We start from the raw sequence: 13007 nt of genomic DNA on the forward strand, positions 1-13007 counted from the left end.
AATATATATTGTGTTTGATTTAAAAGACTATAATGTTCAATTATCCGCAAGAATCTCGACCATATACAGGGTGCATGTGACAACTATTTTGCCTCATAGTTCACTAATGGCGCTTTAACCAGGGTGGGGGCCGGGGCAGAATCACCAGGGTGGGGGCAGGGGCAGAAAGGTTCAATGTTCATGCTTAAAAACTATCATTTAAATACCTACTTCCTAGTGCTCTGCTTTAATGGACATATTAATGTCTAAGGTTCCACAGGAATACTGTTCAAAATAACTGGGTCTACTGGCGCTTATCCTACTTATTGACTTGATGGATGCATTTTTTACCCTGCTTATATTTACATCTTTGCACTAATAATGACCAGAAATTGTTTCTCAATAGATATCTATATATATCGGATATCTTAGGTGAAATTGTAAATACATACCTCAAGGTGCTCCTCTTCATGGTCTGGCAAAGCGAACCGGATGTGGAAAGGTGAAACAGGGCTTCCCTCCACCACAGAAGAGTCCCTCACTCCTCCACCAGTGGCACTCTGTCTCCAAAGCCTCTGTTGGATGTAGACTGTGTCCAATAGATCAGACTGTCCCCTTGCCCCACTAGTGGAACAGGATCACCTACTTGGCTACCATCCACTCCGGAGGCGGACGCAGAGGAACTGGCCAAGACTTTGTGCCACCTGCTTGTGCAGTTCCCCTCATTGCAGGCTACCCAGGGATGGAGAAAGGGCAAGCTGGGCCACAATCACTCAGATACTTAATAATTCACATCTATCTGATGAACTATAGTGGCACCTCCATTGGCTGTGACCTCAGAACATCGACGTAACTCTCCAAAACCAGTTGCTGACAGCAGCCAACCCACTAGTAACCTGAGTGCCTAAAGGACAATTACTGGGCCTTGAGGCAAAGCCAAAGTGAACATGAAGATGCCCCATCAGGATGAAGTTATGACTGTTTCTCTGGGTATGGAAAATGGCTGCCCCACAGCAGATGAGGACTGACCAACCTCTACTCCCAAATCTATCCACATAATTCTACAGCACACCATGCCACATAATGACACTTCACAAATCCACTCCACACCACACCAAACAATTCCACAACTAACTAATCCAAAAAACCCACATAATTTGACTACACACCACATACATACACTCCATAACACATAATAAAAGACATTGGCATTTACAATGCCAATAGCTATAAGTAAATTCATGCGAGACCAATTGCATTTCCAATGCTTGCTGTATTTTCTTACAAAATGTCCTTATGAGCAACAGAGGTGCTTATACCTACTCATACACAGAGACTTAGCCATGACAAAGGTTACGTAATTCTGACCATCTTGACAAATTACCTTAAGTCCATTCTGAAATTCAAGCTTACCCTTACAAACTATAGGAATGTATTAAATGTTCATATTTGGTCTAAGGAACACCAAATCCCAACTACCATATGAGACAGAAGAAGTTCTTAAAGTGCCCTTAGACAATCCACATGACCCTATAAATATTAGAACACCAACTAACAAAAAAATCTGCCTCAAGCTTTCTAAAAGGCTTGTTAGACAACTACAGATCAGTCCATGCCCAAAAATGTAGATGATACAGATTGCTTCTCGATCTTGTTATCCTTAAACTGATTGAAACATGGTTGAACCAATATTATAGCCCAATGTTAGTATGCTCACAGCCTTATGTCCGCATCATACTCCTTCTGGGGTGTTCCATTTTTTCAGGTGGGTAGAGAAGATAGAAGGTGGAGTGATGCTCTTTAATAAAGACAGCCTTAAAAGCAAAAGTACCTTGGATTTCCACTTCAAAAGTAGGCTTGTACTTGTGAGCACTACATAACTCTTTCCAGGAAGTCAAAGTTTCTGGAGGAGTTGATATGTTATATTACTGCAAATAAATGTTTGAGATTAAATCACATTATGTTAGAAAATGAAATTCAGACTGGATGAACAGAAAACGTGAAAGGATCAACAATAATAGAGTTGTTCAAGACAAAGACCAGTCTTAATCATTAGAACTAGTGTTGATCGAGGTAGGATGCCATGTTTAAATAAAGGTTTCAGTAATGGTATGCAGTTCAGGCCATCTACATATCTCCTTTGAATTGCCTTTCCCTAAAACAGCCCTGAAAGACCAATCCATATTAACCATGATATTATGCAGAAAAAGATGCACACATTCTTCTCAGCCTAAGATGTGAAATAACTTACTCTCTAATATTACATCCCAGCCCTAACCTTCTTGAACAAAATTGTGCCTGTAAACCTAAAAAGAAAAAAAATCAACTGACTACCTAAATGAAAAAATGTCAGTTTAGATCCAAAACCCACAAGCACAAATTTAAATAAACTATCCAGACAAGAAATTCAAAAACATACCAGCAGCTAAAAAAATCTAAGAAATAGACTCAGCAGGGAACAGACCAAAAAAACATTTGAAATGATGGAAAAAGTCGTTAAACACTTTCAAAGAAAGAATGCCAAAGAGTTGTAGTATTTCCCAATAACAAAATTCGAAACCTTAAACAATGAAACCGAGATAGACACCAACATTTTTCAAACTCAAATGGGAGACTCTTAAAAATATGTGGAGAAAACAAAGAACAAACGAACATCCTACTCACATTCTCAGTACCCTGTTCAAGCCACTATTACTAATTTTATAGAAACTCATTGTTCCTGTAAGAAAATGCCTCTTTTGGTATGATCACCCCGCTGTTTGGACTGACGCTGCTGGTTATTTGACTCTGCACTGGGACTTTGCATAGCAGGCCCCAGTGCATGCACTCTGACCCCTAAAACATGTAAAATTGGCTAAAATTCTGATTGACACATTTAACTTACCTATAGTTCTTTTAGTATATGGTACCCTGTGTACCCAGGCCAGTATGTTAAATGTCACTAGTGAACTGCAGCTGTTATTGCACCAAAACTAAAGGTAAAACATGTCTTACTGTAGCATTATGGTGCAGTTTTAAAACCGCTATTTCAACCTGTCAAATTAAACATCTTGACAAGCCTAAGGCTTCCTTTTTAGGTCTCGCCTGTCGATGCGCATGCGCATCGAGCTTGCGAGTCTATGGGGGCTTATCCACTCTTTATCCAACTTGCAAGGAATCGTGGCGATTCCTTGCAGTGCACGAGAAATTTAAGCTCAATGCGCATGCGCATTGAGCTTAAATGCGCGTGCACATGCCCCCAGCCGCCTGCTTTGCCTACTCTCTCTCTCACAGCCTCCCCCAGCTCCGCCCCCTCACTTCTTGATTGCACGTCCGCTAGGCCGTGCCTCCCCTACTCTCCTCCCCCCTCCTCCTCCTACTCTCCTCCCCTGCCTGCCTGCCGTGTCGCACCTCTCCCCTCTCCGCCCCCTCCCCTGCCCGCCGTGCTCTCCCCTCCTCTCCTTTCCCACGCTCGCCTCCTGAAAGTCGTCTTCGTTTTGTCTCACCGCTCTCCGTTTACTTTCCTGCCTCCCCCTCTTTCACCCCTTTCTATTTTATATCCCCAATTTTCTCCTTTTTAGTTTTATTTATTCCAGTTCGTGTGTCGCCTCTTTCTTCCTTTGCCCATCCAACCTCCGTTTTTGTTCTTCCTTTGTCCCTGCTCAGCAGCCCCGCATGCCTTCCCCAGCAGCACCGCACACACGCCCCTTCCCCGCTGTCCCCGGAGCAGCGCGCAGACACCCGCCCCCGGTGACATGTCTCTCGCTGCCTCTGTTTGTGTTGGTGCAGCGAGAAATGTTCTGTCACAAGCCCGGGAAATATCAACACCTCCGGGGATTATTTATTAACAAGCGGGCTCCTGCCCCGCCTCTCTCCTCTCCTCATTCGATCTCTCTCATTCGGCTTCTTCTGCTGCTCTCCCCTCCTCTCCTTTCCCACGCTCGCCTGGGAGCCCTAATGAAATGTATTGACGCGGGGCTTAAAAAGTTTGAAGACTAGGGCTCTAGGGCCTATTGGCTTAGCCTGTGGCCAATGTTAAGCTCCAAACTCCTACGAAAGGTGATGTCACCCATCAAATACAGGTAGCCCCGCCCACACTCCACAAACACCCTCTGCCTAACAGCTGAACAAAGCCACACTTGTGTCGAAGTGGAAAGTCCCCGACGATCTCTGTTCGATCTTTAGTCTGCTTTGCTTTCACTTTCTTTTAAGACAGTAAAGTTAGCATTTCCAGGAAAGGAAGGACACCCACGCGCAGTACATGTGAATGCCCTCACCCTCACTCACCCTCAACCCCTCACCCTCACTCACCCTCAACCCCTCACCCTCACCCTCACTCACCCTCAACCCCTCACCCTCAAACCCTCACTCACCCTCACTCTCACTCATCCTCACTCACCCTCAACCCCTCACCCTCACTCACCCTCAACCCCTCACCCTCACTCACCCTCACGCACCCTCACTCACCCTCAACCCCTCACCCTCACTCACCCTCATCCTCCCTCACCCTCACTCACGCTCACTCACCCTCACTCACCCTCACCCTCACTCACCCTCACCCTCACTCACCCTCACTCACCCTCAACCCCTCACCCTCACTCACCCTCACTCACCCTCACCCTCACTCACCCTCACCCTCACTCACCCTCAACCCCTCACCCTCACTCACCCTCAACCCCTCACCCTCACCCTCACTCACCCTCAACCCCTCACCCTCAACCCCTCACTCTCACTCATCCTCACTCACCCTCAACCCCTCACCCTCACCCTCACTCACCCTCACCCACCCTCAACCCCTCACCCTCACCCTCACTCACCCTCAACCCCTCACCCTCACTCACCCTCACCCTCACTCACCCTCAACCCCTCACCCTCACTCACCCTCAACCCCTCACCCTCACTCACCCTCACCCTCACTCACCCTCACCCACCCTCAACACCTCATCCTCACTCACCCTCACCCTCACTCACCCTCAACCCCTCACCCTCACTCACCCTCACTCACCCTCACCCTCACTCACCCTCAACCCCTCACCCTCAATCCCTCACCCTCACTCACCCTCAACCCCTCACCCTCACTCACCCTCAACCCCTCACCCTCACTCACCCTCACCCTCACTCACCCTCACCCTCACCCACCCTCACCCTCACTCACCCTCAACCCCTCACCCTCACTCACCCTCACTCACCCTCACTCACCCTTACTCACCCTCACTCACCCTCACCCACCCTCACTCACCCTCAACCCCTCACCCACCCTCACTCACCCTCAACCCCACACCCTCACTCACCCTCACCCTCACTCACCCTCACCCTCACTCACCCTCACTCAGCGCAACCACAGCATCTTCACTAAATATATTTAATAAACTTTAAGCTATTGGCAATATAAAATAAAATCCATTTTATTTACGTATTAATTATTAATTGTTTTTTAAAGCCATTGATTTTTTTAATATCAATACATATAAGTCACATATAAGTCCCGTTAATACAAAACATGTTGCTTTACAAATGCTAGAGGTGTCACATTTACAAAAATTATAACTATTGGCTTTGTAAAGAAGAAAGCTATTAATTTAGCTATTTAGAAAAAACAACACATAAATAAAAAACAAAAAAATAAATAACACCTATAGCTCAAACTTTACTACTGCGAGACCTATTGCATTTCCAATGCTTGTTAATGCTTATTAGTCACCCCTATGGTAGGCCTTTAATGTCCATAACGCAGGGTGCATGTCATTTAAAAAGAAGGACGTATGTTTAATAATTTGCATGCACTAGCAGTGAAAAATCTCTACTGTGGCAAGGCTAAATTTCCCATAGTCTAACACTGGTTTACACTTTTACATTTGCTAAATTCAGTTTGGGAGTATCTAGAAAAATGGTTCAAGAACTCCTTTTAATAGTCATTTAAAACCCTATTTAATGGTAAATTTAAATTTTATAATACTATGTAGGAACAAACACTTTTAGAAAGTTATCTGTTTTCTGTCAAAGATCAAAGACCTTCCTGCCAGTGTCCAGTTGTCACCTGACCCCTGATGGTACCCCAGCAGTGAGATGTGGATTGGTTCTACACAGTGGGCAATGGGTGTTGGGAGGTATAGTTAGTTTTTCAGCAGGATGGCCTGGGTGCTATGCCCAGCCCTTCCCGGAGCTTCAAGGTATGCTTATCCTTTCACTGGCAAATGTAGCTCACACCGGGGCCTGCTTCCCTTTTGTCCTTATAGTAAGTCTGGCTTTAAGTACAGTGGGAGAGCTGACCAGAACTGGTTTAGGAGACGGACGTTTGCTCAAGGGATGCTTTAAAGTCACCTTAGTGTCCATGGGTAGGGTGTATGTTGAAGCCCTGGCCACCGTACCTCACATCCTGATAAAGTACAGGCAGTGGCCAATCATGAACAGAACCATGGTAGAGGCTCAGAGGGATACAGGACCCAGTATGACCAAAGTGGTGGCCCGGCTGGTTTCTCTAGAGCAGATTATTCTTGATACTATCCACAGGGTAGTCAACGGTGACAATGAGGTGAAGTGTAATCACATGACAATGGTAACCTTTGATTGGGTAAAGGTTACTGGCCTAAAGAAGTTAGCTGTGAGCCCTGCCATTCCTGGCGTGTCTTTTGGGAAAAGACAAAGAAACCTTTGCTTGGGCTGAAGTGGAAAGGAAGACTCACACATAAATGTTGGGGGTTGTCTGAATGGGTTTTTGTGGCCACAAGGGCACATACAGCCGTCAGGGAAGTGAGCCTGGAGTCTGCATGGCCCAGGTTCTTACAACCAAGAGGAAGGGCAAGAGGCGTGGGATACACAGCCCTGAAGGAATATGACCTCCTCCCTTCCCCATCAACCATATTGAACTTCCCCAACCCTTGAAGGTCTCCGACACCAGGCTGAAGAAAAGAAGCAGAAGTAATCAGTAGAGCCCATAGGAATTACCGGGTAAAAGCTGTCCTATACAGTGAGGCTAGAGCCTCATAGCAGGGTCAACCAGGAAATTGGTGGTCCGCCAACAGTACAGGGCCTTCCTTTGAAACTAAGCCCATGATACCCCCTTGGCCTGGCATTTTTTGGACCAACCAACCAAAACCCTGGGCCTGATGATTAACCATTATTACTCGCACCAGGTGTCTGGCGAGGTGGGAGGGCTTAGGCGCTCCTGCACCACCTGTCAAGACAGGAGGGCAACCCAAGGCTCCCTTAATTTCACTACCTTTAGTTGGGACTCGTTTTGAGAGGATGGGGATTGACATTGTGGGGCCCCTAGACCCTGAAACTGCTTTAGGGAATAGGTTCCCTCTTGTTGGTGGTTGACCATGCCAATAGGTACCATGAGGCCATAGCCATGAGGAAGGTAACTGTGACTGGGCCCTGCTTGGTATTTTTACCGGCTTGGGGTTCACCAAAGAGGTTATCTTAACCAGCAGAAAACACTTCATGGCTGTATACTTGCAGGATATATGGCATGAGTGTAGGGTGACTTATAAATTCACCAACACACTCCCAAACCAATGGTCTTGTGGGGAAATTCAACCTGCTGGACATCTGCAGCATCTCCTCCCCAAGATTCTGACAATTGAGGCTTGGGAACCTCCCAAAACCTAGGCTCATGCCAGCGCTTTCCTTTGTCTAATAGGTTACTATAGATGGTTTGTCCATGGGTATAACATATTTGTAACCCCCCTGCAAGAGCGGACTTCAAATAATCAGCCACAGAAGGCCATATGGACTGAGGAGTGGTGGAATGCCTTTCACACCCTGACAGAGGTGCTCTGTGCAGGAACTATACACAAACTGACTGACTGACTGACTAGACAATTATAAAGCACACCAATGCCGAGCTGTCTTGGTGCTAAGAGGAGGTACCTGCAAGTGCGACTAGATCGATGAGCATTGAGAGTAAAGCCATGTTTTAATGTGCTTCCTAAAAAGTATTCTACTTGGTTGAAGTCGGAGTGGTGTCGGAAGTGAGTTCCACAATTTTGCAGCTTAGTATGAGAATCGTTTTCCCCCCACCTCACTCTATTTATCTTCGGAATGACACCAGTCCCACATTGGAGGATCTAAGACGGCATGCTGGATTATAGTGAGGGAAGAGAGCTTGTAAATCAGACGCCCCTCCTCCGTAAAAGCCTTTGTGGACTATACACAGAGCCTTAAAATACACCCGTCGTTTGAATGGAAGCCAGTGTAGTTGCTTTACCTCGGCAGATGTGGAGTGGTGCTTAGGAAGAGCATTGGAATAATCCAATCTTGACAGCACCAAAGCTCCAACCACTGTTTTCCTCAATGAGAAAGGGATGACGGGTAAGATCTTCTGGAGGACCTTCAAGGTATAAAAACAGGCTGAGGACACCTGGTTTATCTGTGGAGCAAGAGTGGGATCTTTGTCAATCAGGACACCCAAGTTTCTTGCTTTGGGTGCCGGCACCGGGCCCGTTCCAGCTTCAGAGGGCCACATTGGTTGATTCTAAACAGATGCTTTTGTGCCAAATTCCACAACTTCGGTTTTACCCGTGTTTAGTTTTTAAAAGTTGCGGTTCATCCAGATCATCAAATCTGCGATGCAATTTCGAAAACGTTCCGCCGTATTATCTACGCTGTTTGTTACGGACACCACTAACTGTGTGTCGTCAGCGTAGGACACAAGCGAGAAACCGTGGTTCCTTATTAAGCTGGCTAAAGGAGTCACATAAATGTTAAACAAGGTGGGAGATAAAGCAGAGCCCTGAGGGATTCCACCCGGGAGAGGGAACCGGTGTGACTTAGGTCCATTCCAATGTATTAGCTGTTCCCTATCTGACAGAAAAGATGATAGTAGGGTTAGGGCCTTTCCACTGATGCCAACCTTCTGGAGCCTATGTATCAGCACTTCGTGATTTACTGTATCAAAGGCCGCTGTGAGGTCAAGCAGGATAAGGGCCGCCCACCCATCCCCATCCATTGCTTTACAAACTTCCTCTGTCGCCACTATCAAGGCAGACTCAGTGTAATGCCGGGCTCTAAAGCCATTTTGAGTGGAATCTAGTAAGTTTTTGTGATCTAGATATGATATTTATTTGACATTCATGGCTTTCTCCAGAACCTTGGACTGCAGAAGAAGACACGAGATGGGGCGATAATTTTTGGCCTCTAGAGGATCAAGCGAGGGCTTCTTCATATACTAGCTCTTTTCCAGTCACATGGGAAAATTCCAGTACTAGTGACGTGATTTAACAGTGGCATCAGGGAGAGAGCAATCTCCTCTGCAGCCAGATGTAAAATATATGGGGGGCAAGGGTCAAGAGGAGACCCGGATTTTGTTTCAAGCAAAAGATCATGGACCTTTTCTTTCTCCAACTCAGAGAATTGTGTGAAGCTTCCTTGTGATAATTTCTCTGAATTATCTCCCTGATGAATAATGCCACCTGTTACAGCTGTGTTTACAAAATCATTGTATACATTCTGAACTTTGCTTTGAAAAAACACAGCCAGATCATTCACAAAGTTTTGCTCCGGAGCAAACACAGCGTTTCTCGGGCAACTAGACAGGGCATTGACGGTTTTAAATAGCTCCTTCAAGGAGTTAGAGGCCTCCTGGATTTTTTTTTGTAAAATACGCTGTTTTGGCCTGTTTTATTTCAGTTTTATACTCCTTATTCCTGCAATGAGTTTGTTGCCCAAGCAAATACTTCGGAACATGGGATTTTGACAGTGTGATCACAGCTATAGGATGAGGGTCGGATCAATGACTTGCCTTTATCAATAGGAGGCTACTTCCCAGAGAGCAGTATTGGTATTTGATATTCATTGATTTATAAAGCGCCTGAATCATCCCGCCAGGGGTATCTCTGCGCTAGAGTTGCTACAGCCAACCACAGAAAAGGAGCAAATTAGAACAATGAGGTTTTTAGAAGCCTTCTGAACTGTAAATGATCTGGACATTGTCTCTAGTGGATGGGAAGTTGGTTCCAATAGGAAGGGGCTAGGTGGGAGAAAGCTTTACCGCCTAGGCGAGATTTTTTATAGCACGGAGTAAGAAGTAAACATTTGGTCCATGATCGAAGGGACCTAAGTGGCAGATATTTGGTAAATTTCTCTGCTAGGTAGCTGGGACCTTGGCAATTCAAAGATTTGTGGACCATACAGCAAATCTTAAATCTGATTGGCTTCCATACCGGAAGCCAATGCAATTGATGCAGAAGGGGGAGGGAGGCTATTCGGGGGGGGGGGGCATTGGAGACCAAATGAGCCGCAATGTTCTGGACTAGATTCAATCTATTGAAGGAGGCTTCATTAGTTGAAATCAGCAAAGCATTGCAGTAGTCAAGGCAGCTTAGCACCAGTGCCTGGATAAGAGTTTTTCGAGTGTTTAAAGGTGAGAAGGGGAATACTCTTCAGCAAAGATTTAACACATGGAAGCCTGCGCCAACAGTAGATGTGGTGTGCTCCTTCATTATCAATGTCTGATCCAGGCAAACTCCCAGATTTTTAACCACCAGTTTGGGAGTCGGAGCGGCGCCCAATTCCTCTGGCCACCATCTCGGGGACCACCTCACCAATGCATCTCCAAACAACATGATCTCAGTTTTCCCCGCATTAAGGTTGGAGGAAGTTATCCCTCTTTCAGCCAGCGATGGCCGCCATGCCCTCCGAAAAAGTAGACTAGACATTGGGATTGTTTTTATCAAAGGAAAATAGGAGCTGATTATTGTCAGCATAAGTTATTGTGGACAAATCCCAAATTCCTTAGTAATCCTGCTAATAGAGTAACATATATGTTAAATAAGGTGGGGTTGAGACTGGAGCCCTGAGGTACTCCCTTAGTCAGTCCTGTAGTCTTAGAGAGGAAAGGGCCTAGGTTAATGGTCTGAGTTCTATCAGACAGAAAACTCAACATCCAGTGTAGAGCTTTCCTTTGGAGGCCAATTTCCTTAAGTCTCCTGAGCAGAGTCTGATAGGAAATGGTGTTGAAGGCTGCTGATAAATAAAGCAGCACAAGAAGCACTGCTTGTTCGTTGTCTAGGGACATTCTGATGTTGTCGGTGACAACAACAAAAGCCGACTCCGTGATGTGTCTGGGTCGAAAGCCCAACTGAGATGGATCAAGGCAGTTCGAAGCTTTGACAAAGTCAGAAAGCTGTTTATTTATATGTTTTTCTAATATCTTGCTCAGGAGAGGTAGCAATGAAATGGCGCGATAATTGGATACATCCTCCATGTGGCCCTTAAGGATTTTACAGATGGGAATTTATTTGCGCTGCCTTCCATTCATGTGGGAGATGACCCTCTTTCATAGAGCAGTTGAGGATTGAACAAATGGGGGGCGCTTGCTGTTTGGAGAGCAGTGAGTCGGTCTTAGCAGGAATAATGTCCAGCGGGGAGCCTGATTTTTCTGTAGCTAATAGCGACTCTACAGTGACTCTACATCCTTGGAGTCTCATAGAGAGGAAAGCCTTTGCTGTAGTTTGGTCACTGAAGAAGCCGAGTACCTACCTGTTTGGGACTCGCTTCAATGTTCAAACTGACCATAGGCATCTCAAATGGCTCATGCAAATAAGAGAGGAAAACACTCAAACTGCTAAGGTGGTCCATCTCTATACAGGATATTGACTTTGCAGTGTATTACTGACCATGACAATGCAGATAGCCTTGCCGGTATCTTCCACTTAGATGATGAGAACTGCCAAGGGATGACTGAGGAGCTCCTCACCTTTCATATGGAGGGGGCCATGTAAGAAAGTGTCTCTTTTTGCATGATCACCGCCATTTTCTTGGACTGATGCTGCTATGTTTTTTTTAACTCTGCTCACTGGGATTGTGCTAACTAGGCTCCAGTGTATGTGCTCTGACCCCTAAAACATGTTGAATTCGCTAAATTCCTGATTGTCACATATAGGTTATCTATTGGTCCCTTGTATATGGAAGCATGTGTTCACAGGGCTTGTAGGTTAAATGTCACTATTGGACTACAACACTTATTATACCACTGCTTATGAGACAAGGTGAAACATGCCTTCAGGCCTTGCACTTCAGCCGGGTAGTTCAGTTTTACAACTTCTGTTTTGACCTGTCAAAATAAATATTTGGACAGGTCCAAATCTTCCTTTTTGAATATTTAAAAGTCACCCCAAAGTTAGACCTTAAATGCCCATTGCACAGGCAGGGTACATGGTATTTGTCACCTGACCCATGATGGCTCCCCTGGAGTGAGATGTGGATTGCTTCCAGACAGTGGAAAAAAGGCTTTGGGTGTGAGGAGGTGTCTTTTTTCCTTCAGCAGAATGGTGCTGTGTCCAGCCACTTCTTGAGCTTCGGAGGGTGGCTACTATGTCACTAGCTGATGGAGCACACATCTGGGTATTTCTACCTTTTCTCCTTTTAGTCAGACTGTCTCTGAACGCAGTGGGAGTGTCAGAACTGGCCAGAACTGATTAGGTGAGGATAGGCAAAGCAGTTCCCTTCACCCACAGGGCATAAAAGTGGAACTCCAGGATACCTTCTTCAGAACACTGTTGGACTTGTGGAAAACAAAAGAAGAACTGTTCCTGCTGTTGAGACATAAGAAGAGAACCCTAAGGGCCAGACTTGCTTCCAATTGTACCCAGGGCAAGGAATTGGAGACCAAGGTTCAGTTGGCTGAACTTCTTATAAGCGACAGGGCCACAAAGACAAGCAGTCCACTTTCTGTGCGTACCCTGTTGGTGATTTATTTTGTGGGGAGTCCTAACCCCCAGTGGTTCCCCCAGGTCCTGGCTCCTATACTGGTTCTAGTTGTACTCCCGCTGTCTCCAAATTGCAACTAGTGAAACTTAAAAACTTTCTGCTAGATTTCTGCCTGGAGAACGGACAGAGGCCGCGATCACCATCTAAGCCTCAGCCATAAATGTTGAATAGTCGGTCTGCCTTAACTTGCTATGTTGCCCCGCTATAGGACAAACAACGTCAAGAAAAGTTTCTGAGTCCGAACGTAGAGTGCTTCACTGGGACGAACACCATGCTGCATAAAACGACCAATCACTGGGGAGACTCAGATGCCACACAGGAGAAAATATCCCTATATG

Source organism: Lissotriton vulgaris, chromosome 6, assembly GCF_964263255.1.
Source record: "Lissotriton vulgaris chromosome 6, aLisVul1.2, whole genome shotgun sequence".
NCBI classification, from domain to species: domain Eukaryota; kingdom Metazoa; phylum Chordata; class Amphibia; order Caudata; family Salamandridae; genus Lissotriton; species Lissotriton vulgaris.